We start from the raw sequence: 26,894 nt of genomic DNA, 5'->3' as shown, positions 1-26,894 counted from the left end.
AGTATAATAAATGTGCATCATTTTTAGCCCCTGAGTTTTTGGTAATTTGTGAAAGCATCAATAGAACACTAATGAACATTTCTATAATAATAAAATTAATAACCAATGGATAATTTAAAAACTCATATTTTTTATGCACCAAACAAAAAAGCAAGAAAATACATATAGCAAAACTCCTAGACAATACCAAAATACTAGAATCATCACAGTAAAATATTTTAGTATTTTAAGTCAAAAGACTAATATGATTCCTTGGGATTTAAATAATATTACATAATTTTTTTTTTCTGAGAGAGAAAGAGAAAAAGACAGAAGAAGAGAGTGAGAAGAGAGATTGTCTGTAAGAATGAAAGTTTTTAACCTCTAATGGAGTATCCATTTGTATAGAACTCTCAACAAAACATTAAAGCATTCTACCTAAAGAGACATTTTTATAAGCCATATTTTCAGACCACAAAATATCAAATGTCAAAACAAAAGCAAAGCATCAAAAAATGTCATTATCCCCTGAAAACAATTATCTATTCATCTAAATAGCACGCAGATCAAAGAGCAAATATATAAACTTTGAAACAAAATGATGTAATATAAAAATCTACTGTGTTAAAATAGAATTCTGTTTGGGTTTTCTAAGAGTGCATATTTTAACTGTGTAACATTACCAGTTCGTGTGTGATTGATTGTGTCCTTTCAGGGTGATTGCTATTCTCATTTTATTGAATAGTCTTTGCTTCTTTTGAATGAGTATTAATTTTTTTTATTTCTAATAACTTATTTGTAAATTTTTCTAATTACATAAAACACTCTTTAGAAGTTACAGTTTAAAAGTTATTACCTCAAGAAAGATAATTTCACTTTTTGCAAAATCCAAATCTATAACAAATGTTCAAATAAAAAGCAGATATATTTTAGTAAATTTCTTATGATTTAGAAATTATTTTTTACCAAAACCTGGTTAATTATTAATTGCAAAAAGGACCCTAATATTTTTAACCTTATACTTCACAGAGACTGAAATTGTAATAAAACAGCCCCTTCTCCCATTTCCCAAATATCCAATGTCTGTCGGAAGGTATGTAATAATCTACACAATAGGTTAGTAGTGATTTTGTAGAATATCCTTAATTCAGTCACAAAACACATTGTATGGAATATAATGCAAGTGTCAAAACAGGCTCACTTCCCCTATGGGCTTTAAAGAGATTTACACACTGCATAAAAAAATTATTGTCTAAACAGAAAAAAAATCATCAATTAGAGGTTTGAAATCATTGACAATTATACTATTTTCAGTAAAGAAACTAAGAACAGTAGCCTTAACACTTCTTAGAAATCTGAATATCTTAAAATCTACATGCTTGGCCTTAATTTTAGACTTCCAAACATGGTTTTCTTATTATTATAAGAAAGAATAAAATAATTGGCGAGCTATATCTTACCATCTCTAGAAAGCTGAAGGTAGTGTTTTATGGTATTCTCCAGTAGGAACTCATTACCTTTTAATATTTAAACATCATTTTAATATAAAGTGTATTACATATATAGCCTATAAATAATATATCGAATTATTGACTTAATTCTTTACATTTAACAATTTATTTTAAAGAAAACTGCAAATATAAATACTGGCACATTCTTGCTCAGCTATGTGTCATTTTGCCCAGGCAATACAAGCTGGAAATCTTGGAGTCATTGTTGATTTATTTAATTTGTTCCATATATAGACATTGCTAAATATTGAAAGAATCTGTTCTTGAAGTTCCTCTTAATAATGTCTCTTCCTTTCTTTTTCCCTTGTCATTGTTGTCGTTCTGACCTGTAATTGCCCATATCTGGATTACTGTATCAGATTATTAGCTGAGCATTTCATATTGGTCTTCATTACCTTAAGGTCATCCCACATAGCCCCTGATTAATTGTCTTTACAACATAAAAATAACTTCGATACAAATGCTTCTCATGGAAGATAATTCCAGTAACATTCAAAAATATAAATTATTGGGTATCTTCATTTTACTTCCAAGTCTTAAGGGGCTCAGTACCTTTTCTCAGGCATCAGGGGCAGGCATTATTTCCAATCCACTGGAATATACAGGACTGTATCATCAAAGGCTTATACATAATGGTGCATTTGAATTCCTAGGCTAATGTGACCTTTCACATTTTCTGGTCAAGTTCCTAGAGATCTTTTTTTCAATTGTATATTTATATATATATATGTCCTGCTACAGTCATAATTGTTTAATTTTTAGTTAAGTTATATATGTGTGTATGTGACTGTATATACATATATCTATTTAAGCTTTTCACATATATGTGCTGCTAGAGCTATAATTACTTAATTACACTTGGATACAAAATACATAAACACACTCACCAGTTATAAACATGGAAATTTGGAAATTGTTCAAGAAACAGTTTATGGCTGTTTGGTATTAAGCATGGTGGCTGGGGTTCCTGCAGCCATCTTGTGATCATGAGTTTCACTTCTATGTAAAAAAGGGCAAAGGTAGAAAGATAGAAAAAGTCTAAGTCCTTGATGTCGTTTTGGAAAACAAGGGTAACCCTGGACTGACCACACTAGGCTTCTTTTCTGTGTTTAAGACATCACATTTGGGTTTCTGATAGAAGTCCTACTTCTCAAACAGCACAATCTACATTGTGTAAAATTAGAAACAGTCATTAACAGGCATGTGATTTAGCATTAAGTCACATCTGCATAATATATTTTGGTTAAAAGATCTAGGAAAATTATTTTGCATGGGGTAACTGTCTCCCCATTCTTGAGTGTGACCCATACTCTGATCTCCCACCTAATCCACTGTTTCTATGCATCCTTTACAATAAGAATTGTGATGTATGTAGATACATACAAATATATTATACATATGGTATCTATACTATTATTAAAGTTATGCCAAATATCTATGTACATAGAAAAAGACTGAGCACATATGTGCATAAAATGAAAATGGTTGTGTTTAGGTAGTGGGAACATGATTGATTTTCTTTTTTTACTACTTTTTAATTTTCCAAAATTGTCTTTACTATCGTTGCCTTTAAATTAAGCATTGAAAGATTTTTATAAAGAAGCAGTTGATGGTTTCGACTCCTGGATTGTTTGACTGGGAAGATATAGTGGGAATCAGGAATTTTTTTTTAGCTGTATAATTATTTTAAATTACTTTTATTTTTTGTTTTAAGACAGGGCCTTACTCTGTCACCCAGGCTGGACTGCAGTGGCATGATCTTGGCTCACTGCAGCCTCAACCTACCAGGCCCAGGTGTTACTCTCACCTTAGCCTCTCAGAGTAGCTGGGACTATAGGCTTGCACCACCATATGTGACTATTTTTTTTTTTTTTTGTATTTTTTGTAGAGACAAGGTTTCACCATGTTGCCCAGGCTGATCTTTAACTCCTGGGCGCAAGCAATCTACCCTTCTCGGCCTCCCAAAGTGCTGAGATTACGGATGTGAGCCACCACACCCAGGCTACTTTATGCTATTTAATACTTAAATTTTAATTAAATGATGTGGTTTGGCTGTGTCCCCAGCCAAATCTCAACTTGAATTGTATCTCCCAGAATTCCCATGTGTTGTGGGAGGGACCCAGGGGGTGGTAATTAAATCATGGGGGCCGGTCTTTCCTGTGCTATTCTCATGATAGTGAATAAGTCTCATGAGATCTAATGGGTTTATCAGGGGTTTCCGCTTTTGATTCTTTCTCATTTTCTCTTTCCACTGCCATGTAAGAAGTGCCTTTCACCTCCTGCCATGATTCTGAGGTCTCCCCAGCCATGTGGAACTGTAAGTCCAATTAAACCTCTTTTTCATCCCATTCTCAGGTATGTCTTTATTAGCAGCGTGAAAAAGGACTAATACAGTAAATTGGTACCACTAGAGTGGGGCGTTGCTGAAAAGATACCCAAAAATGTGGAAGTGACTTTGGAACTGGGTAACAGACAGAGGATGGAACAGTTTGGAGGGCTCAGAAGAAGACAGGAACATGTGGAAAAGTTTAAAACCTCCTAGATATTTGTTGAATGGCTTTGACAAAAATGCTCATAGTGATATGAACATTAAGGTCCAGGCTGAGGTGGTCTCAGATGGAGATGAGGAACTTGTTTGGAACTGGAGCAAAGGTGACTCTTACTATGTTTTAGCAGAGAGACTGGCCGCATTTTGTCCCTGCCCTAGAGATTTGTGGAACTTCGAAGTTGAGAGAGATGACTTAGGGTATGTGGTGGAAGAAATTTCTAAGCAGAAAAGCATTCAAGAGGTGACTTGGGTGCCGTTAAAAGCATTCTGTTTTAAAAGGGAAAGAGCATAAAAGTTCAGAAAATTTGCAGCCTGATGATGCAGTAGAAAAGAAAAACCCATTTTTTGAGGAGAAATTCAAGCCAGCCGCAGAAATTTGCATAAGTAGCAAGGGGCCTAATGTTAATCCCCAAGACCATGGGGAAAATGTCTCCAGGTCACATCAGAGACCTTCACAGCAGCCCCTCCCATCACAGGCCCAGAGGCCCAGGAGGAAAAAGTAGTTACATGGTCTGGGCCCAGGGTCCCCGTGCTGTGTGCAACCTAGGGACTTGGTGCCCTGTGTCCCAGCTGCTCCAGCCATGGCTGAAAGGGGCCAACATAGAGCCAACAGAGAGCTTTAGAGAGTGAAAGCCCCAAGCCTTGGCAGCTTCCATGGGGTGTTGAGGCTGTGGGTGCAGAGAAGCCAATAATTGAGGTTTGGGAACCTCCACCTAGATTTCAGAAGATGTATGGAAATGCCTGGATGCCCAGGCCAAAGTTTGCTGCAGGGGCAGGGCCCTCATGGAGAACCTCTGCTAGGGCAGTGTGGAAGAGAAATGTGGGGTCAGGGCCCTGACCAAGAATTCCTACTGGGGCATTGCCTAGTGTAGCTGTGAGAAGAGGGCCACCATCCTCCAGACACCAGAATGGTAGATCCACCAACAGCTTGCACGTGTGCCTGGAAAAGCTGCAGACACTCAGCACCAGCCAATAGAAAGCAGCTGGGAGGAAGGCTGTAGCCTGCAAAGCCACAGGGGTGGAACTGCCAAGACCATGGGAACCTACCTCTTGCATCAGAATGATCTGGATGTGAGACCTGGAGTCAAAGGAGATCATTTTGGAGCTTTCAAATTTGATTGCCCTGCTAGATTTCGGACTTGCATGATCTTTGTAACCCCTTTGTTTTGGCCAATTTCTCCCATTTGGAACAGCTGTATGTACCCAATACCTGTACCTCCATTGTATCTAGGAGATAACTAGCTTGCTTTTGATTTTACAGGTTCATAGATGGAAGGGACTTACCTTGTCTCAGATGAGACTTTTGGACTGTGGAGTTTTGGGTTAAAGCTGCAATGAGCTAAGACTTTGGGGGACTGTGGGGAAGTAGTGATTGGTTTTGAAATGTGAGGACATGAGATTTGGAGGGGCCAACTTGAATTCCCAGAATCCCTACCTGCTGTGGGAGGGACCCAGGGGGAGGTAACTGAATCATGGGGGCTGGTCTTTCCCATGCTATTCTCGTGATAGTGAATAAGTCTCACAAGATCTGATGGGTTTATCAGGGGTTTCCACTTTTACTTCTTTCTCATTTTCTCTTGCTGCGCCATGTAAGAAGTGCCTTTCAACTCCCGCCATGATTTTGAGGTCTCCCCAGCCAAAGTCTCTACTAAAAATACAAAAAAATTAGCCGGGCATGGTAGCGGGTGCCTGTGTAGTCCCAGCTACTCAGGAGGCTGAGGCAGGAGAATGGCGTGAACCCAGGAGGCGGAGCTTGCAATGAGCCGAGATCATGCCACTGCACTCCAGCCTGGGCGACAGAGTGAGACTCCGTCTCAAAAAAAAAAAAAAAAGAAATTATAAATGTTTGGGGTGATGAATATGCTAATTACCCTGGTTTTATTATATCATTGTATATATGCATAAAATACATGCATATTTATATAACCTCACAAATTTAAAGAATAAAATAAATGTGAACAGGAAAAAAATGATGTGGGGACAGTTGGACATGTAAATGAAAAAAAAAGTTAATTTGAACGTGAACCTCACAACCTATGCAAAAATCAATACAAAGTAGACTGCAGACCTACATGTAAGAGCTAATACTGTAAACTTTAGGATAAAACATGGTATACATTTCTTTCTGATCTTGAGCTAGGCAATTATTTCTTAGAAATGACACCAAAAGCAGAGCAGTAAAAGAAAAAAAAATAGACTTACTCAAAATTAAATGTTTGCATTTCAAAAAAGTACAATCAAGAAAATAACAAGATGCAATTTTCCCATGTAACAAACCTGCACATGTACCCACTGAACACAAAATAAATGTCGGGAAAGAAAAATAATTAAGTAAATAAATGAAACAAAATCATTTTCTCTGAAAAAATAAAAGAAAAAAGTTTCTGTTGTTCTACACAATCACCACAACAAAAGAAAATGAAAAGACATCTCTCAGAAAGGGAGAAATATTTGTAAATTATATATTCAATAGGGACATACATTGAATATACAAAGAACTCTAACAACTGAATAATAAAAAGATTCATATTTTTAATGGGTGAAGAACTTGAATAAGTATTTCAAAAAAGAGTATATCCAAATGGCCATTAAGCACATGAAAAGATGCTTGATATTATTAGCAACTAAGGAAAAGCAAATCAAGACCACATGAAATACCACTTACTACCCACTGTAATGGCTATAATAAAAAGGACATGATAGCAAGTGTTGGCAAGAGTGTCATGAAAATGTAACCTTCATATGTTGCTGAGGATGGTGTAAAATGGTGCAGTCACATTGGAAAATAGTTTGGCAGTTCCTCAAAAATTTAAACATAGAGTTACCACGTGACCCAGCAATTTCACTCCAAAATATTCATCACAGACAAATTAAAACATATGTTCACACAAAGATTTTTATGTGTTTAGCGCAGCAATATTCACTGTAGCCAAGAAGTGGAAGTAACTCAAATGTCCATGAGTTGATGAATGATGGTTACACAAAATGCAGTAGATCTATATAACAAAATGACAGTAAAGATAAGTGAAATATTGGTGTATAGTACATAAGTGAACCTCAAAACATTATGCTCAGTGAAATAATGTAGATTCAAAAGAACACATACTGTATAAATCTGTTTATATGAAATATCCTGAATAGTTAAAACTGTAGAGATTGGAAGTAGATTAGGGGCTACCTAAAGCTGGAGCAAGGGAAGAATAAGGATTGACAGTTGTTGGGCAAATCTAATATTAGACTGTTGTAATGGCTGTACAATTCTGTGAATATAGTTAAAATCATTGAAATGCATTAATTTTATGGTACATAAATTAAAACTGTTTAAAATAGGTAAAAAATAATATGATGGCAATAACTATTATTAAAATATACTATGTTAGATGATAAGTGGGTAAAAGAAGACAATACAACCATTGGTATATATTATATATACACACAAACATAATGAAATAAGACATCAAAATTTGTAATAATTACAATCTTCATTCCTGCAACTGATCACATGATCACAGCTAATAGTTATAACTACTTTTTTCTACTATCCAGTCCATATTTGCATTGTGCTCAGCAAGCCCCTAAACTGGTAATGGCTCTTTGCCTACTGGGATTACCTAAATCTTTATTCATGAAGGGTCTGGGTCATTAGTAGTCCTTCCTGATTTGGGTTGTTATTGCTTTCCATTGAGTATAATCAGATGGTATGGTAGTACTAGGAGATATCCTAAGAGATTCTGTATGTCCTGTCTTCCAGACTTACATTTCTTTACCTCAATTGTGTAATTGCAGTCCAACATTCTCTCACTAATCAGGACAAATCAACCCAGCCAGCAAGGTAACTTCATTGCCTGTTGACTCAGAGGCATAAGTGTAATGTAGTAGGGTGACAGTCTTAGCTTCCAGTTCAGCAGAATCATTCTTATGTCTCTTAGTGGAAACATGTCTCCCTTTGAAATTAAGACCTATAGACCAGCAGAACTTAAGGTTTCAGGGACCGGAAGTAACATTTGTTGCTAGTGCATCATTAGGGACACTAATAATGAGTGGTGCCACTCCCATTTTCCCCCCTTGATTTTGGGGCCTGTGAAATCTGGCCATGAATGAAACACCAACATATATTTAACATTGATTCAGGGCATATACAGACTCCTGGTGAATGCTGCCCCAGTGCTGCAAGGAATTTTGTCTACCTGATCCTGTAGCTGAGTTTTCAAAAGGCCATTCCACCATTCTGTCAAGCCACTTGTTTTGAGATTATGGAAAACACAGTAATACTAGTGAATCCTATGAGTATGTTCCCCATTGCTGCACTTCATTTGCTCTAAAGGGAGATTTTGATCAAAAGCAATGCTTTGAGGAACACCATAGTGATGGATAAGGCATTATCTATATTCCACAGATAGTAGTTTGGGTATAAGCACTGTGTAGAAATAAAGCAAATCTATATCCAGTGTAAGTATCTGTCTCAATTTGGCCTCCTATAAGAAAAATACTTTAGGATGGGTAATTTATAAAAAACAGAATTTTATCACTCACAGTTCTGTAGATTAGGAAGTCCAAGATCAAGAGGCCTGCAGATTGGATGTCTGATGAAGGCCTATTCTTCATTGGTGATGCCTTCTTGTTGTGTCCTCACATGGCTGAAAGGATGAACAAGATACCTTAATCTTCTTTCATAAGGGCACTAATCCATTCGTGAAGGCTCTCTCTCATGACCTAATCAACCCCTAAAAGGGCCCCCTCCTAAATCATTACCTTGGGCGACAGGCTTCAGCCTGTAATTTTTGGGGAGACACAAACATTCAGACCATAGCAACATCTCTTCTAATAAGAAGAAAGTGCCTTCCCTTCCACGATGGAAGTGATCCATTGTAATTAGCCTGCCACAACGTAGCTAGTGACCAACCCCAGAAAATGGTACCATATCATAGACCCATTGCTGGTACCTACAGTTGGTTTATTGCCCACTCAGCAGTGGCTATAGCAAGTTTGGCCTTGGTTAGCGGAAATCCTTATTTCTAAGCTCATAGATAACCTCTATTCCTGCCAAACATGGCCACTTTGTTCATGAGGCCATGGAAGAATGACACAGGAGGTGGGATAAAGAGGCTGACTGGGATACACAGAATAAGTAATCTTGTCCACTTAATTATTAAAAGCCATCTATGCTAAGGTTATCCTTTGGTGAACATTCACATGAAATGGACTTTTTAAAAACATTTTTCACCTGTTCAGAGAGGTCTGGATACATTCCTCTTCCCCAAATTTCTTAGTCCCCAATTTTTCAGTCATGCTCCTGCCAAGTCCCTGACCATCCAATAAAACCCTTGGCTACAGACCATGAATCAGTATGCAGTCACACATCTGGCCATTTCTCCTTCCACGAAAAATAAAATTTCCCAAGCAAAATTTCCCCTCACTTTTTTTTTTCTTCCCTGTCCTTCGGGAATGTCTTAGAGAGGGGCTGTAGTGCTGCAGCTGTCCACTTTCAGGTGATGCCTACTGTATTATGCAGAGCCATCTGTATACCAGGCTCAATTATTCTCTTCCTTTGTCACCTGATTGTAGAGAATTTACCATTAGGCCAGAGATGGAGATTGAGAGACAGAAGGCAGTGTAGCAAAAGGAAGACCATTAGCATATATGCAATTTCTTCATGTAAGTTACTTGTGCCTTCAGGACCTGCTCAGGCCCAATCTCATATATACCACTTCCATTTGCTTATGGAGTACTGCTGTATACACCCAACTTTACAGCTTGGTAGGTCAGACAACACTCAGTTCATGATGGACAACTCAGGTCACATGGGAACTTGGTGGTCCATGGCTAGGTGTTCAGCCTCTACTAAGGCCAAAAACTGTTTCTCAGAAGAAAAGTAGCTATCCACAGAGGATGGCAAGGCTTTGATTCAACTCATAGATGTCTGCAGTATGAGTTACCTATAGGACCTGCCAAAGGCTCTAAACAGCATCTCTACCTGTCACTGAAACTTCAAGCACCACTGGATCTGCTGAATCATATGGTCCAAGTGGCAGAGCAGCTTCCACAGCAGCTTGGAACCTGTTTCCAAACCTTCCCTTTTTCTGGGCTCCACTCAAAACTGCAACTTTTTTCATCATGCAATAAATGGGATGTGGTAGCACAACCAAATGAAAAATGTGTTGCCCCCAAAATCCAAAGAAGCCCACTAGATGTTGGATCTCATTTTCCGGTGGTAGAACCAGACACAACCACTTAGAAATCTAGGATATATCAAAATTGTCACCACCACTAAGTACCTAGTAATTGAAGTGTAAGACCCATGAATTTTTGTTGGATGCATTTCCCACCCTTTGACAAACAAATTCCCTATCCATAAGTCCACAGTAGCTGATAGTTCTTGCTTACTTGGTCCAATTAACATAATGTCATCAATTTAGTGAACCAGTCTGATGATGTCTTGTGGAAGGGAAAGGTAAGCAAGGTGGACTAAACTTTAACATAGATCCAGGGAGTTGATATACCCCTGCGTTAGGAGAGTGATGTATTGTTGGCTTGCCAAATGAAAGGAAACTGCTCTGGTGGGCTTTAGTAGCAAGTTTGGAGAAAAAAAGCATTTTTCAGGTTATTAGCTGTACACTAGATATCAGGTATGTGTTAATTTGCTCAAGCAACGAAACCATATCTGGAACAGTAGCTGCAATTGGAGTCACCATCTGCCTATATGTATGATAATCCACTGTCATTTTCCAAGATTCATCTGTTTTCTACATAGGCCAAATAGGTGAATTTAATGGGGTTGTTGTGGGAATCATCTCCCTTGCATCCTTCTAGTCCTGATTGGTGGCACTCATCTCTGCCAACTCTCCAGGAATGTGTTATTCCTTCTGACATACTGTTTTCCTCAGGAGAAGAAGTTCTAGTGGTTTCCACTTGGGCTTTCCTACCATAATACCCCTCACACCACAGTTCAGGAAACTTATATTTGTATTCTACCAGTTGCTGAGTATAACTACTCCAATTCTGTATTCTAGAAGTATGGAAATAACTACAGGATGTGTTTGGGGATCAACTAGACCCAGTGTGAAAAGGACCTGAGCTAAAATTCCATTACCTAACTTCTATGGGTCTTACTCTGATTGGCAGAACACAGTGACATTTTGAGTCTTGTAATTAGGGTCAGTTCAGTGTTCAGTAATCATCAAACATCTTATTATTTCTATTTCCTCTGTGTACAATCTCTCTGGTAAAATGCCATAGGTCCCTTTGGAGAAGGCTAGGAGACATATTATAGGTTTAAATTTTTGGCAGCTTAGCAGGGTCTTTCCTCAAGGATACCCAGCTTCATCTTTAATCAAGGAGCTAAGCTGATGAGAAACTGAGGTTGACTGTACCAGAAAAATTTGGAATTAAAGAACTTTAAAAATTCTGCTCCTGTTGCTGACACTCATTGCCTTGGGAAAATTTTAACATGTTTCTTTGGCTGAGAAATGGCTCACATCAGTGGGGCCACTAGTGCTGCTGTCTGAGGTATAACATGGGCAATGAAAAAGACCTGCTGAGATAAGAAATTTACGAGCACAGGTAAAGGGGTTCCAGGGATGTTTTTTATCTCACCACTTTCCTAAAAACCAGGGAGTGTGCCTATTTCCAATGTCGATTCCTCTGAAGGCTGTAAAGGTGAATGTAATGACTATGTCTGTTTCCTGGGGGAGTGGTAGCCAAAAAAATTAATCAGAAGTGCCTTGATGGGAATTAAGCTCCTGACTATGATAAAGTATCTTGTGAAAAACCAATGTTACTGCTATAAAATTTAAAGAGCCAGATTAAGGAAAAAAATCTATCCAAACATATATGCCTTTAAAGGCATTCCATCAGATTAAAATTGAACCCCACAGAATTTAAGTAGTCAAATTTCTCAAAAGAAGTGAACTGCAAACAAGTGAGCAAATATTCTATGAGTTGAATTTTCCTAGGAACATTTGCCAATTCTTGGCATGGAGCAAGATGCTGCAAATCTAGTAAAATGCTACTGCTTAGAGGCAGAAAAGCCAACAGAGCTTTTTAGAAAACTCACAAAGCAGAAGGTACAAAAATTGAAGTATGTGGCTGCCAAGACAGACAGGACTTGAAAGACCAACATGAGAAAAAAGGGGCAGAGTGTGAAGTCAAGTTTCACTTGAAGGCATTTGCTAAATTATTAAACTGTTTCAGGGTAAAAAGCAGAAAAACTAAATTGAAAGCTTCTAAAAGACAAGTAGTAAAGGTTTCAACAATCTCTTTATTCTGAGGTGACACAACTGATGTCCAAAACACACCATGGAAAAAAGGATCTTAGTAAATGTCCTAATCTTTCATTTGGAAGTGGGAGGATTAATTTTGAAGAGCAGATAAGAACCAAAAGTAAAATGAACCTATAAGGCTTAGTTGGCTGAGTCCCTATTTGATTTAAGATCAACCGACCCTTAGTTTACCAAGGTATATGGAGTAAACGAACTCTAGAAAAAAATACCATTACTTAGAAACTTAACAGACTCAAAACAATGTCTTGGATTTAACAGAAACTTTACAAGTATAACAAAAGACCAAAAGAAAAATATGATCGACAATAGAAACAAATCAAGAGATGTCGCAGTTATTGACACTATCTTGCCAGTATTCAGACTGAAACACAGAGAGCAAACAGAAGTACAAAAAAAGACAAGTACAAAAAAAGAGCATGAGAAACATATGGGGCACAGTGAAAATGACCAGTATAATGCAAATGAGAGCCATGAAGGAGAGAGGAGAGAAAAGTGCAGGGCAATATTGCAAAAGATAATGGCTGAGATTTTTTCCAAAGCTGATTAATGATATCAAAACCCAAGTTCAAGAAATTCTACACTCCAAGTAGGGCAAACACAAAGAAAGCCACATCTAGGCATATTATAATAGAACTACTGAAAGTCAAAGTCAGAGAGAACAATCAGAAAAAATAAAAACACTGACTGCAAAGAGAGCTTTTTTTTCAACAAAACAAAAAAATAGAAGGAACAAAAATAATATCAGGAATGAAAAGGGGGTATAAATAAAGATTCTACAGATTTTAAAGATGAAATAAGAACATTTATAGACAACTTTATGTCAATAAAAAGAAAAACTATACTATTTCCTTGTATGAGGAAATAGTCCCAAAAACATAACTTGTTAAGACTGGCACAATAAAAAATACAAAATCAGAACAGCTTCATTCATATCTATTACATAATTTAAAACTGTAAATAAAGACTTTTGTACAAAGAAAACTCTAGGTCAAATGGCTTTGCTGGTTAATTCTCTCAAACATTTATGTAAGAACTAATATCAAACATTATTCATACCCATCCAGGTAATCAAAAGGTGGTAGAGGTACATATCATCAAATCATTTTATGGGTCTACATAACCCAAATAACAAACCCTCACAAAGGCATTGAAAGAAAATAAATCAACAGATACATTTCTCGCATGAATACATATGCTAAGTTCTAAATAAATCTCAACAAGTTAAAAACCAATCAATACAATTCACATTAAAAGAGAAATAGAAGGAATATCACATGATTAGCATAATGGATTCAGAAAAAAGCATTTAATGAAATTCAATATGAATTAATGATATCCATTCATGATAAAATCTATTGGCAAATGAAGAACAAAACAATTTTTTTTGACAAAACAATTTTTTTATTTTGAAAAAAGTTACTTGGGAAAACTAAAGCATATATCATATGTAATGGAATTAAGCTGAATTGTTTTCCTTGAAGAACAAAAACAAGAAGATATATTTTATATTTATTTCTATTCAGCATAGTTCTGGCAGTCTGATTAAGCATATTTAGAATGAAAATTTTAGCAATTAGAAAGGAAGAAACAAAATACTCATTAACTGAAGATGGCATAATTGTGAATGCATAAAATTCAAAATAGTGTACAAATATTTGAAATTAATTAGTGAACTTAGAAAGTTCACTGACACAATGTCAATATATAGTATTTAATTATATTTCTACATAGCAGCAACAGACAAATGAAAAAGGAATGCTAAAAAGGATATCGAGTGTAGCATAAACCACACCAATATATATTTATAAATTAAAAATAGTATGTGCAATGTCTATAAGATGAAAAATATAAAATACTATTTCAAATAATTGAGGAAGACCTAAGTAAGTGGAGGAATAGTCCAGGTTCAAGAATTAGAAGACGTATTATGGTAAGATGTAATTATCCCTAAATGTTCATCTGTAAATTCAATACCAGTCAAAATTATAGCAACTTGTTAAATGAATGTGTGCACATATGTGTAAATTAAGAAGTATGTTATATATATATATATTGACATGTATATATCTCAATGCAAAGGGCAAAACTAGCTAAGACAATTTTAAAAATAAAAGTAAAGCTGGCACACTAACACTGTCAAATATCAAGATTTATTACACAGCTACAGTGATTAAAACAGTGTGTTATTTATATAAAGATAGAAAAACAGAACAGTGCAACATAATAGAAAATCCAGGAACAGATCTTTTTATATGTGGTTGCTTGAATTTTGACAAAGTTTACATTCTAAAATAGTTGAAAGAAGATGCTAACTTCAAAAGCTGCAATGACCTCTCCCATCATAAACTTGGTGTGCCCATTTCTTACTTTCATTTAAATGGAAGAATATATATGTATTATTTTGTGTCTAGCTTATTTGCCTTTCATTAGCCTTTCTACCTGGAAATTTTATACTCTCCTCTAATTAGACCAAATTGAATTAACAAAAATTAATTTCTCGTTTTTGGCATCTCCCTAGGGAATATTCCTTTATCTGTTTATGAAGCATTTATCTGATATCTTAAGGGGAACATTAACTCAAAAGCAAAACATCCAACATCATTTATATTTATTTTGAAGGAAAATCCAAAATTAACAGCATACAACATCAATAGCAGAATTATTCCAACTAACAGTTAAGTAATTAAAAATAAACAGATAATGCTAGATTTATATGACAATATATTAGTAATATACACATAAAATATTTTTAGAAATTATAAAAATCAGGTAAGAAAATTACAATCATTAAAAGCAATAACCAAATAGATTGGATCACGTGTAGTTTAAAAAAAACAGATGGAAAATGTAGTACAATGGAAGATCTGAATGAAGAATTTTTCCAAAAGTACCAAGAAATCATGCAAAAATAGAAGCTAGACTAAAAGAGAAAAAGAGGAATTTGAATAGCATTATCAATATTCAGATACTTATAGTCTTCAATAGAGCAGAAAATAATAACAGACAGAAGGATAATTTTTAAGTAATGGTCAAAATAAAACTCTTAGAAATAAAGAAAGATGAAATAACTCATGTCATGGATTGTTAAACAGAAAAGATACAAAATTAAAAATTATTAAAAGTTCAAAACTTTCAGACAGAAAAATACAAAACAAGAGTGAGCCTTCTCAACACTATGTGAGATTCTAGCAGACAACAGAACAATATTTTTTTAATTGAAGGAAAATATTTTGTAACCAGAATTCTATATCCAACTAAACTGTCATTCAAATGCAAAGGTCAGGTATTGTAAGAGATGCTTCAGAAAGTTTTCTTAAAAAGACCCCAAATGTGTTGAAAACACCATTTTTTGAAATAATGAAATAGAGTTGTAAACACATTTAGAGGAGTTGCTTAGATAGGAGGATAAATAAATCTCAAAGTTGCAGCAAAAGATGGTAAATATAAGAGTTATACAATACATTGGTAAGGGTTTTGTTTTGTTTTTTTAAAATCTAACACTGTTGAAAGCATTTATCCTCAACAATGAGGAACTATAATCATGGACAATATCCAAATTATAGGAGTAGACATGATGAAGAATGAAGAAACAGGAAGTTTAGGAAAACATTTGTGATTTTTGTAGGAAAATGTGAATTTTGTGGGTTTAAACTATCCATAGGGCTAATTATACATGAGATTGGTCTTAAGAAAGCAGCAAAGAGAAATACAACGTTTTACTTTCAAACTGGCAATGAAACATCTTACGTCTAGTTGAGATCGAGATATGAAAAAAACAAACAAACCAAAGAAAGAGACATGCCACTTATCACATTTCATTGGCCAAACAAGGTCCCCTAGTCAAGTCTGATATTAATGGAGAAGGGAAGTATACTCCTCATACAGCAAAGGGCAGCAAACGCTTTGAACAATAATGCAATACATGATAACCAGTAAAAAATAGAATGAGATATATTATACAATAACAGTTTTGTATATTAAAACTACTTACACATAAAATATAAAGCACATTTTTCAGGAAAACAAACAAAAGTGTATGTAACGCATTATAAGTATTTCCTATGAATGGGAAAGAAGGTTGGAAATGGAAAATAAAAAAATTAAAATGGAGACAAAATTTTAAAACTGAAATTAAATAACATAAATTTCTCCAGAAAAACATTACTAAGGGAACATATTCCAGGAATTTGTTGCTTTGGCTATCAGGTAGATAAAGTCACCATGAAAATAGTTTGTCATTTTTTTCTCTAGAGAGATTATAAAGTATATTAAATAAAGAGGTCTGGGTGCGGTGGCTCATGCCTGTAATTCCAGCACTTTGGGAGGCCAAGGCAAACGAATCACCTGAGGTTGGGAGTTCGAGACCAGCCAGACCAACATGGAGAAACCCTGTCTCTACTAAAAATACAAAATTAGCCAGGCGTGGTGGCACATGCCTGTAATCCTAGCTACTCGGGAGGCTAAGGCAGCAGAATCCCTTGAACCCAGGAGGTGGAGGTTGCAGTGAGCTGAAATTGCGTCATTGCACTGCAGCCTGGACAACAAGAATGAAACTCTGTCTCAAATAAATAAATAAAGAGAAATAATGCTGCTCCAAGGACAATTTCCCTTCAGAAGTAGAAACTGGAAACTACTAAATAGCTTGAGCTGAAGGAAGAAAGTAGATTATTTGTGGAAGATTTGTGGTCTTAGAAGCGGGCCTCAATAAACATGGGAATGCAGATATCTGAAATTCTAATCTCAATTCTTTGGATATATACCCAGAAGTAGTTTCACTGGATCATATGGTATTTCTATTTTAAAAAATTTCAGGGAATCTCCATACTATTTTCATAGTGGCTAAACAATTTTACATTCCCAACAACAGTGTACAAGGGTTCCATTTTTTCCACATCTTTGCCAACAGCTATCTTTTTCATATATATAATAGCCAGCCTAAGAGGTCTGAGGTGATATTTCACTGTGATTTTGATTTTCATTTTCCTGATGATTAATGATGTTGAGTGTCTTGTCATATGCTTGTTGGCCATTTGTATGTCTTCTTTGAAGAAATATCTATTCAAGTAATTTGCCCAATAACCAAGATATGGAAACAACCTAAATACCTATCAATAGATAAATCAAATGTGATACATACATACAATGGAATAATATTCAGTCCTAAAAAAGGAATGAAATCCTGCCATATGTGACAATATGAATGGACCTGGAAAACATTATACTGAGTAAAATGAAGCAGTTACAGAAAGACAAGACTGCATGATTCTACTTACATGAGGCATCTAAAATAGTCAAATTCATAGAAACAGAGAGTAGAATGGTGGTTTCCAGGCGGAAATGGGAAGTTGTTCCTCAATGAGTATAAAGTTTCAGTTATACAAGATGAGTAAGTTCTAGAGATCTACTGTATGACATTGTGCCTATAGTTAACAATACTCTATTGTACACTTAAAAGTTTTAAAGGAGGATAGATTTCATGTTAAGTGTCCTTACCACAATAATGAAAAAGAGAACAAAGCCTCTACATATAGGAAAGGGGAAATGAATACAGTATATCCTTGGCACAAGAGAAAAGTATTATTATGTTAGAGACGTTTGGTGAGGAGCTAGTATATTTAACCAAGAACAGAGAAATGCTCTAGATTTATAAATAAGTGCAATTACTGAAATTTACTAATAGGAGACAAACTAGAACATAAAACGAACACCCCCATTTTCCTTGATGACTATAAAATGGAATTAAAGAAATTATGAATATACTTGAAGGTAAGACAAGGAAATTCAGTACAAGATGCTTCAGGCATTAATCGAAAGTTTGAAAGTGTTGGAGAAATTTCAGATGACAGTAGTCCATGCTATGAGGAAAATGCTAGGGAAGTAATAACTCTAAGGCTGGTCACAGAGAAGATAAGGTTTATTAAAGTGTTAACGGGCAATATCATAATTAATTAACTCACTATGTGTTTGGAGATTGGAGTAAGAATGGTATAAGACATTGTGGATGCAATTACTCTACTGAGCCAGTTGACTGTTGGAAGACAAATGATCTGTGGGATACCTTTAGCAAACCCAACATTTATGTCTCTATATTTCTCAATATGAGAAATCCCACAAAGCGAAGTGTAGAGGAATACTAGAACAGCAAAATAAGCAGAGCGTGGGGGAATGTTGAGGGAATTACCAGGCTTTGAACAAGAAACAACTGGATTTCCCATCTGACACAAAGCAGAAATCTCATCTAGAAGTCAGTATTCACAGATTCAAAGAAGTCTAAGGCAGAAAATAGAATCATCATCTACCCTGTCGTCATTGGCACCCTAGAATGCATAAGCCACACCTCTGATCAATTGTGAGTTTTATTGTGAAGTAAATTGAATTAGCAGAAGAAGCAAAAAGTAGGTACATATCTATAGGCAGTAGGATCTTAAGATTTAACTCCTCCTGACCCAGGGTTCTTTGTCTTTGGGTTTAGGCTCTAAGATAAGCCAAAAAAGAATAGCAGATTCTTTTCCTTGCCATTTATTTTGTTTTTCTGGGGAACATTGGAGGAGGAGTGCTGAGTGTGTAACATGGTGTAACGACATCAATAAATCACCAAGATTTTATTTAACAGAAAGCAACGAAGGACATCTTTTTAAGCACTTTTAGACTCTACATAGTTAAATCGTCTATTTCTGTTCTTTTCCAAAATCAAATTTTAAACACATTTGGCCTATCGAATATACTTAACATTGGGTCAGTTACTGGAATATCAACAAAGGACATAATATTTTCTTTTTATCCACTCCTGTTGACTTTAAAGATATTGTTTCTCTAGGCACTAACAAATTCGTAACTGTGTATTTTCTTTCCAGTCTGAGTTATAAGAGATTATATTGAACATAAATCAAATTTGTGCTGCACCTTATGTGAGAAATTTCAGCTCTCTCCTCAGTCATGAGGTTAAAAATTACATCTCAAAATAAAGCATTTGGCAAAATTTATCTATCTTTTAGGCCTTTCAATTCAAGGAAAAGTGGCAATAACCAATAAAATATTAACAAATGCAGAATTTGTAATTGTTTTTACCAGCTAGAAGATTAACACCCTGGATCTTTTATTGCAATTTTAAAATGTATTTTATTACATGAATCAAAACTTCCACTATGGGCCAATACAATAAAATAGATTGTGGCGAGATGTGTACTAACTCTGTACCATGTTTCAGGTCAAAAAAGAAAAAAAACTATTGTACCTGTAGTTAACAATACTCTATTGTACACTTAAAAGTTTTTTTAAAAAATAGATTTCATGTTAAGCGTCCTTACCACAATAGTGAAAAAGAGAATGAAGCCTCTACAAATAGGAAAGGGAAAATGAATACAGTATATGTTTGGCACAAAAGAAAGGTATTATTATGTTAGAGCAGTTTGGTGAGGATCTAGTACATTTAACCAACAACAAGAGAAATGTTCTAGATGTATAAATAAGAGAAATTACTAAAATTTAGTAGGAAACAAACCAGTACATAAAATGAACACCCCCATTTTCCTTGATAACTATAAAATAGAATTAAAGAAATTATGAACATATTTCCAGTTTGAATCTGGAAACCAAGAAGACCAAATAAGTGTATATCCCTCAAAAAGAAAAATACTCTATAAATTGTAAAAACTAGCAAAAGATTTACAAAGAAAACTATTTAGCACAAAGTAGATTCATCATACATTCACCCATGATGATAATACCATTTATTTAAAAACCTTCATGAGTAAGTTTTAAGATCAAGCAGAATCCTAGGCACAAGTCTATAGATACAAGAGAAAGACATGCAAATGAATACATAATTTAGGTAAGTGCTATAATAGAAACGTATAAAGCACACAAAAATGTAGTAGAAATGGAGAAAACATTACAGTCCATAAAATTGTTTGATTTTGTTATATATGAGTTCATAAATTAGTTTGCTGTTTTTTTTACAAAATAATATCTACTCATGGGAAACATATTTTCATATTTATAACAAAAATTCAGACAAAAGAGCAATACTGAAACCTTCATGGAAATATCGGTAAAAAAATTAAATGACATCTGTTTCATTGTTTTTAAAAAGTCAGCTGAATGGTCTAAATGTTAATGTGTATAGATATCAGAATAAATAAAATATTAAAATGAATATATAAACACAGAAATATAGAAAAATAACTGCAAATGATTGAATAGTACTAGGATTGTCTGTGCAACTGTAATTTTAAGCATGAACAAATGAAACCTCCCAGAATCAATGATCTGATGCCATAATTATATTACGTATTAACAATGTTTCTGTACTGAAACCTGAAAACATATTAGAATTGTTTTATTAAAGGTAAGCAGTTATATTCCGCTTACACATATCCTCCTGTCTTTATATCAAGAAGTAAAATGTACAAAATACTGTCTTATTTTGGGGGTAAAAAAATAAGTTTAGAGGAAAATAACAGTATCTGAGTATATTAACTCATCAGATTTAGCCAGCCATCTTCTATGCATCATAGCAAGGACTCTAGAGGATTATAAATGTGTGCCTCTGGATAATGAAGACACTAATTAAAGATCTACAGGTTGTAACTCTATCTGCTCTTTTGTTCAATTTGTCATGTGAATTAAACGGTGTAGTCAAGGAGTGATGAGGGAAAATCACTTCAAATCAGCCTAGACAGCTCCATAAAATTCCTAAGTGTCAAATTGTACAATTTTGTGTAATATGAGAAAGAAATTTCAAAATGGGAAATAAAATTGCTGATGCATCTTCATGAAGTTTACATTCCATTAAAAATTGGGAAGGAATATTGTTTCAAATGAATAAAACATCATTACAAACAGAAACTAGATTTACCCAATAGGAAACCCAAAAGAAAGGAACAAAACATAATGTGGTAATCGTACATTTTCAACTAATTATCTTGGATCCTTTTATAAGATTTTCACAGCAATCAAGGCAGTGGTATACAGAAAAATATTGCTCAACACTGAATTCATTAATTGACTCAGCAACAAATATTTATTTTTTAAGCCACAAATATGTGCCAGGGGCAATTAAAATAGAGGGTTACAGCAACGAAAAAATCAAGCACAAATTCATGAAGAGCTTGCATTTCTGTGAAGACAACATAGCAAATAAAACATGTAAGTAAAATATAGAATGTGCTACAGTGAACAAGAAAACAAGAAGAAATAGAAGAGGTATTAAATTTAGAATAGGGTGATCAGAGAAACCTTCTGGAGGTGATATTTCAGCAAAATCCGAAGGAAATGAGGAAACAAACCGTTTTATAACTAAGCAGAGAGAGTTCATGACAGAGAACACTAAAAGTATAGAAGCCTGGGGGTTACAACATCCTGGTTTGACAGAATTCAGCAAGGAAACCAGTGTGGCTGGAAAAAAGGTATGTAAGGGAGAGAGTGATACAAAATGAGGTAAAAGACATATAGGCTGTAAACTGTGAAAGCCTTGTAAAATCCTTGCAAGGCCTTAGTCTTTTATTCTGAGTGAGATTAAAGCTACGAGTAGGCTTTTAAGCAGAGATTTCACTTGCTTTTAAGGTTTCAACAGGATAACTCCGTACTGAGAGTAAATTGTAGGAGAAGTAAAAGTAACTACTTAAATTACTTTTCCTCAATTTTTATGTGGTGTTATACAATATAAATATCATATAATATAGAATCTAGAATCCTTCTATCTGGTTACATAAAATTTGAATGTTAGATGAAATAGAACAGATCATCTTCTTAGGGTGTTCCATGCAATTTGAATAACAATGTAACTGGCTGTAGGCAACTGGTTGCTGGTACAAACTGATTTAAAAATATGGAAAATATATATAATCATAGATACTGGTTATATGATTTGAACATAAACACATATATACATACTCTTTGGAGGCAATTTACATGGTCCAGAATGATGGTGGCTCAGTCCAGGAACGGCAACAGGATTTACTGACAGGCTGTAAACAGTCATAAGTAGGAGTCAAGGATGACTCCAAGATTTTAAGGCTAAATAACTTAATGTGAAGTTGCTATTAACGGATATGGAAGGACTGTGAAAGAATCAGTTTAGAAGGGGGAAGATCAAGACCTCTATTTTGTACTTGTTGATTTAAAAATGCCCATTATCCAAATGTAGATGTTGACGAGTCAGTTGAATACATAAGACTGGTGTTCATGAGAAAGGTCCAAAGTCTAAGCTGGAGGTATACATCTGAGATCAGGGTACAACTATGATACTAGAAAAGGTCAAAGATAACGAAGGGTGGAGAGTGCTCAATAGGAGAAAAGTTTCCAAAAATATAATCCTCAGTTCTACTGCAATTAAACAAGCACATTTGATTTGGGGAAATCCTGAAATATATCTCATTATAATAATTTCAGGCAACCACAAATACCTTACTCTAATTATTATATGTGTACATATGTGGAATCATATTGAATATTCCTTGAAGTAGTTATTTGATAATTACTTGAGGATTGGAACTATGTTCTCCTACATGGGAAGCATTATGTTCAATGGTGACTAAGAATATCATTTTAATAATGCCAGTGTCTTATAAACTGATAAAATTAGAAAACTGATTTTCCTAAAAAATATAAATCTGTGAAATCACTCTGGTTTGCCGTGCTGACGTTAGTTTCGCATTTGAAAGTCATATTACTTTCTTGTATTTCCTTTCAATGGTATATGAAAAAGGCCCATGTCAACATTTCAACAGAGGCAGAGAGAGTATCCTTCTGCTTTGGAAAAAGAGCCAGTTGAGTGGTTGAACTTAAGCCAGTTATTGCTATACTTTTACACTTAACATTGATTTGGATTGTCATCTCCCAAACACTAAAGCAGCTGGAGTTATGTTACTGGTGGTCAGGCTGAGGAAATGTGAGGTCATATGGATATAGTGATTCCAAAAGCCACATGCATTTCCCAAAAGTTCAAGTTTATTCATTATGGGATTGATGACACCCTAAATCAAAGTTGTGACATTTTCTTTACTTCTTTACTCAATTTATATCTGGCCTTCACTGATTAGCATGAAATGGAGGCATTAATAATGTTATGCAGATTTTCCTGATTTTTCCAGGCTTCAAGATTCATAGCACCATGGAATGCCCAAATTGTAGCTGAGTCCTCATGCCACTTGACTGGAATTCCAGGCTTTTCCCATATTCTCTTTGCAGTATTTTTCTAGGTATCCCAAAAGTATTGCATGTTCCACAAAGACATCCTGATTTTGGATCGTCACTTTAGCTCATTTTTTGGACTCCTCTTTCTCTATTTTTCATATTACTTCTTTCCTTCATACTGGTTTTCCCTGGTCTGTTATGACACCTATCCTATAACTTTTCTCCATCCATGGACACAAGTCCATATTTTTATTTCTCAGAGCAGAGCTATAAAATGCAACAGTATCTAAAACCTTATTGAATGCTCGGGGATATCAACACCACCACCACTACCACAAACAATGGGGATAAGTTAAAACTATATATTAGGTGTGATTCCTTCTCAAATACATAGAGCAAGGGATTCCACACATTTCCTAAATACATCTCTTTAACATTAACTTTTGGTTTGACACAGCACTATAGAAATCATTTGCTTCTGCCATATGAAAGAGAAGTCTTCAGTTCAAACCTTAGACAAGAACGAAGGAAAAAATATCACTTATATTTCAAAATGGAAATATAATTGCAAGGCTTTAGAAAACCTCCCTTTGCAAATAATGAAGAAAAAATATATTGGGATTTTTTTTCTTAGATGTTGACATGAATTTGAATCATCAGAGCAGGCTTTTCTGTTTTTAAATTCAGATGTCTGATGTCAATTCCTGTCTAATGAATCAGAATGCCAGGTGCCAGTATTTTTGACAAATTTTGCACGTGATTCTCACTCATGCCAAATTTGAGAGTTATTACAAATTATTTTGCAGAAGAGCACACTCTATTGCCTGGATCCTCACTATTTCAGAATAGAATATTTGCCTTACATTTGTATAAATCAAATATTTTCTCCCCAACAAAGAAGTCTTCAAGTCTTCTTCTCTAAGTAGGTGCACACCTCTGGCAGCTTTTAACTGGATGTTTTTCTACCCTAGAACTGACTTTTTCAGGTGCACATATTCCTGTGCCATAATGGACATCACTTGTAGGATTTGTGTAATGGATAGAAGGTCGTAGTTGATCAGACAGAAGGATTGATTCACCTAGTCTACTATTGAATATAATCCATTCTTCCTCACAAGCTGAAGTAAACTTAGATTCCTTATTTCCATGCAGCGGAGTTAAAGAAATTGCTGTTCTTCCTGAGGGACACTTTCTCCCATCGAACCCTTTCCCGTGTTAGAAGATACACTGTGTGATTATTCACATCTTTATGACTCTCCTTTTAGAGAATTCTTGAGGGTCCTTGGACTCTTGCTAATTCCACACTCTGGAGCTCTACCTAGAGTTCTCCTCTTTTCCCTTCAGGAGCTTTCAAACATTTGAGAGAGAAGTTAGCTGTGTTGTCTCTCTATTGGCTCAGGGAATTACAGCAGTTTATTTCTCCTCTTCTTTTAATTCTTGTTTCAGTCTCCAGGTTTTGTTTCACTGAACTTGCAAGATGGTCATAAAGTAGAGTCTTCAACATAATTAGTAAGATTTGCCTGACAACTCAATGTCATGACATACAAAATAGCATTGCTGATTTACATTTACATTATATAAAGAAAATATTTATTAAAAGATTTAGCTTTATGTCTTTAACAAAATTATGGAATAGTTGAGGACTGGATGCAGTGGCTTACACCTGTAATCCCAACACTTTGGGAGGCTGACGCAGGAGGATTGCTTGAGTCCAGGGGTTTGAAACCAGCCTGGGCAACATAGTGAGACCTTGTCTCTACAAAAACATCAAAAATTAGCTGGTGGTGCTGCACGGTGGTGCATACCTGTAGTCCCAGCTACTCAGGAGGCTAAGCCAGGAGAATTGCTTGAGCCTGGGAGGTTGAGGCTGCAACAAACTATGATCATGCCACTGCACTGAGCTTGGGCAACAGAGTAAGATCCCATCTCAAAAGAAAAAAAAAAAGGAATAGTTGAACTTCAATCTCTAAAAACATAGAAGGAATATAGTAGTTTTTAAATCAACATGTACTTTTGTCATTTCCCCCCAAATATTACTATCTGAAATACATATAAAATTTATATAAACATATACATAAATATATAATAGATTAATTAAAATACACATTTTCCTTTATTGAAACTAGAGCAATTCTTTACATAGACAATTATTGTTTTGTGTTTGCTTTTGCTTTTTTTTTCTGTAAAATGTCCTACACCCTTATTTTCTCTGACATTTTAAATCATACTCATTTAACAAGGTCTAAGTCTAGCTCAAGCAGATTTTTCATTCCCCAAATTGAAAATGCTCTTTCCCTAACATATAGTTTACAACATTATTGGGAATTTTAAACTAGATAACCCTTACTGGCATTACTTCTCAATTATAATTTGAAATATTCAATAAATACAAGAATTTCCATATTAGCAAGAGGTTTGACTCTAGTATAGACTCCAAAGACAAGAGTGTTAAGAGTAATAATTTTCTTCCACAGTAATAAATTATAAACTAGAAAAATTATTAAATCTTTCATAATAATTCCACTGGACATGTATATCACTTTTGCTTGATCCTATCTACTCTCTATTTGTCTTAAGTGAACATTTATCTTCATGGTCTAACATCTATTTTAAATGTTCTGAAATTTGGTGGCTAATATCCATTTTGTTATTCTAGCCACAACTCTGATGATTTTCTAAATCAAATCGTTCTCAGATTTTAGCGTTCTAGAGTTGCTTTTTGCCTTTTCTCATTAGAAAAATCTCTCCGTTCAACTTATAATCTTAGTCACCCTACCTCAACAGTGTCAAACTGTTGTGACTTACAAGATCACCAACTGTAATTATGCAAGTTGGGTCCTAAAAAAGTATCTGGAAGATATCATTTTATGAACAATCAAGTGATTGGTAACACACAAGTTACTCAACCCTAAATGTTGTCCTTGAGGTTTTTGAACTAGAACTATGTGCTGCCTTACTGTAGTGTGTGAATAAAACTATCGAGAGTTAAAATGTATCTGAGTTACCAGTCTTTCACAGACTAGGTCTCTAAATTCAGTATGTTAACCAATATCTCCAATAAATGTATTTCTAATTTGTAGGACATTTTCCTTTTTCAGCTAAGAGCCAGGTCCTTGTCACATGGCCATGAGAGATTAGGCTCGCAGACACTTTGAATGGTGAAAAAAATGGAATTATTTGGGCAAAAAGGGCAAAAAGGAAAAACAGGAATGTTCCACTAAGCCACAGTCCTGTTAGTGTGCTTCCTGCCTCACAGATTGAATCCCAGGTTAGACCCCGGAAGAGGAGGGGCCAGGCTCCTCCCCACTGCAAACTTCTGTGGCTCCACCTGAGTGCACATTCCTCCCAGTGGGCAGGTCAGAGGTTCTGCCAGGGAGCCATTCCCACTTGACTGCCTCGTTCCCCCCTCTAAAGAAGTACATCTAACTCCTGTTAGAATAA

At 35.1% G+C, this 26,894-nt stretch overlaps 1 long non-coding RNA gene across 1 annotated transcript in view; it reads right to left on the bottom strand.

Annotated features, from left to right (window-relative positions):
* The window catches only part of LOC134757897 (uncharacterized), a 559,232-nt gene that overhangs the window by 204,264 nt on the left and 328,074 nt on the right, over positions 1-26,894 (bottom strand). Inside the window, exon 3 of the long non-coding RNA XR_010132469.1 lies at positions 8,572-8,675. This is a non-coding gene — a long non-coding RNA (uncharacterized lncRNA). The remainder of the gene's footprint in view (positions 1-8,571; positions 8,676-26,894) is intronic.

This window comes from Gorilla gorilla, chromosome X, assembly GCF_029281585.2.
Source record: "Gorilla gorilla gorilla isolate KB3781 chromosome X, NHGRI_mGorGor1-v2.1_pri, whole genome shotgun sequence".
In the NCBI taxonomy this organism is placed as follows: Eukaryota; Metazoa; Chordata; class Mammalia; order Primates; family Hominidae; genus Gorilla; species Gorilla gorilla.
The sequence above is the reverse complement of the archived record's forward strand: the minus strand, read 5'-3'. Positions and strand labels throughout refer to the sequence as shown.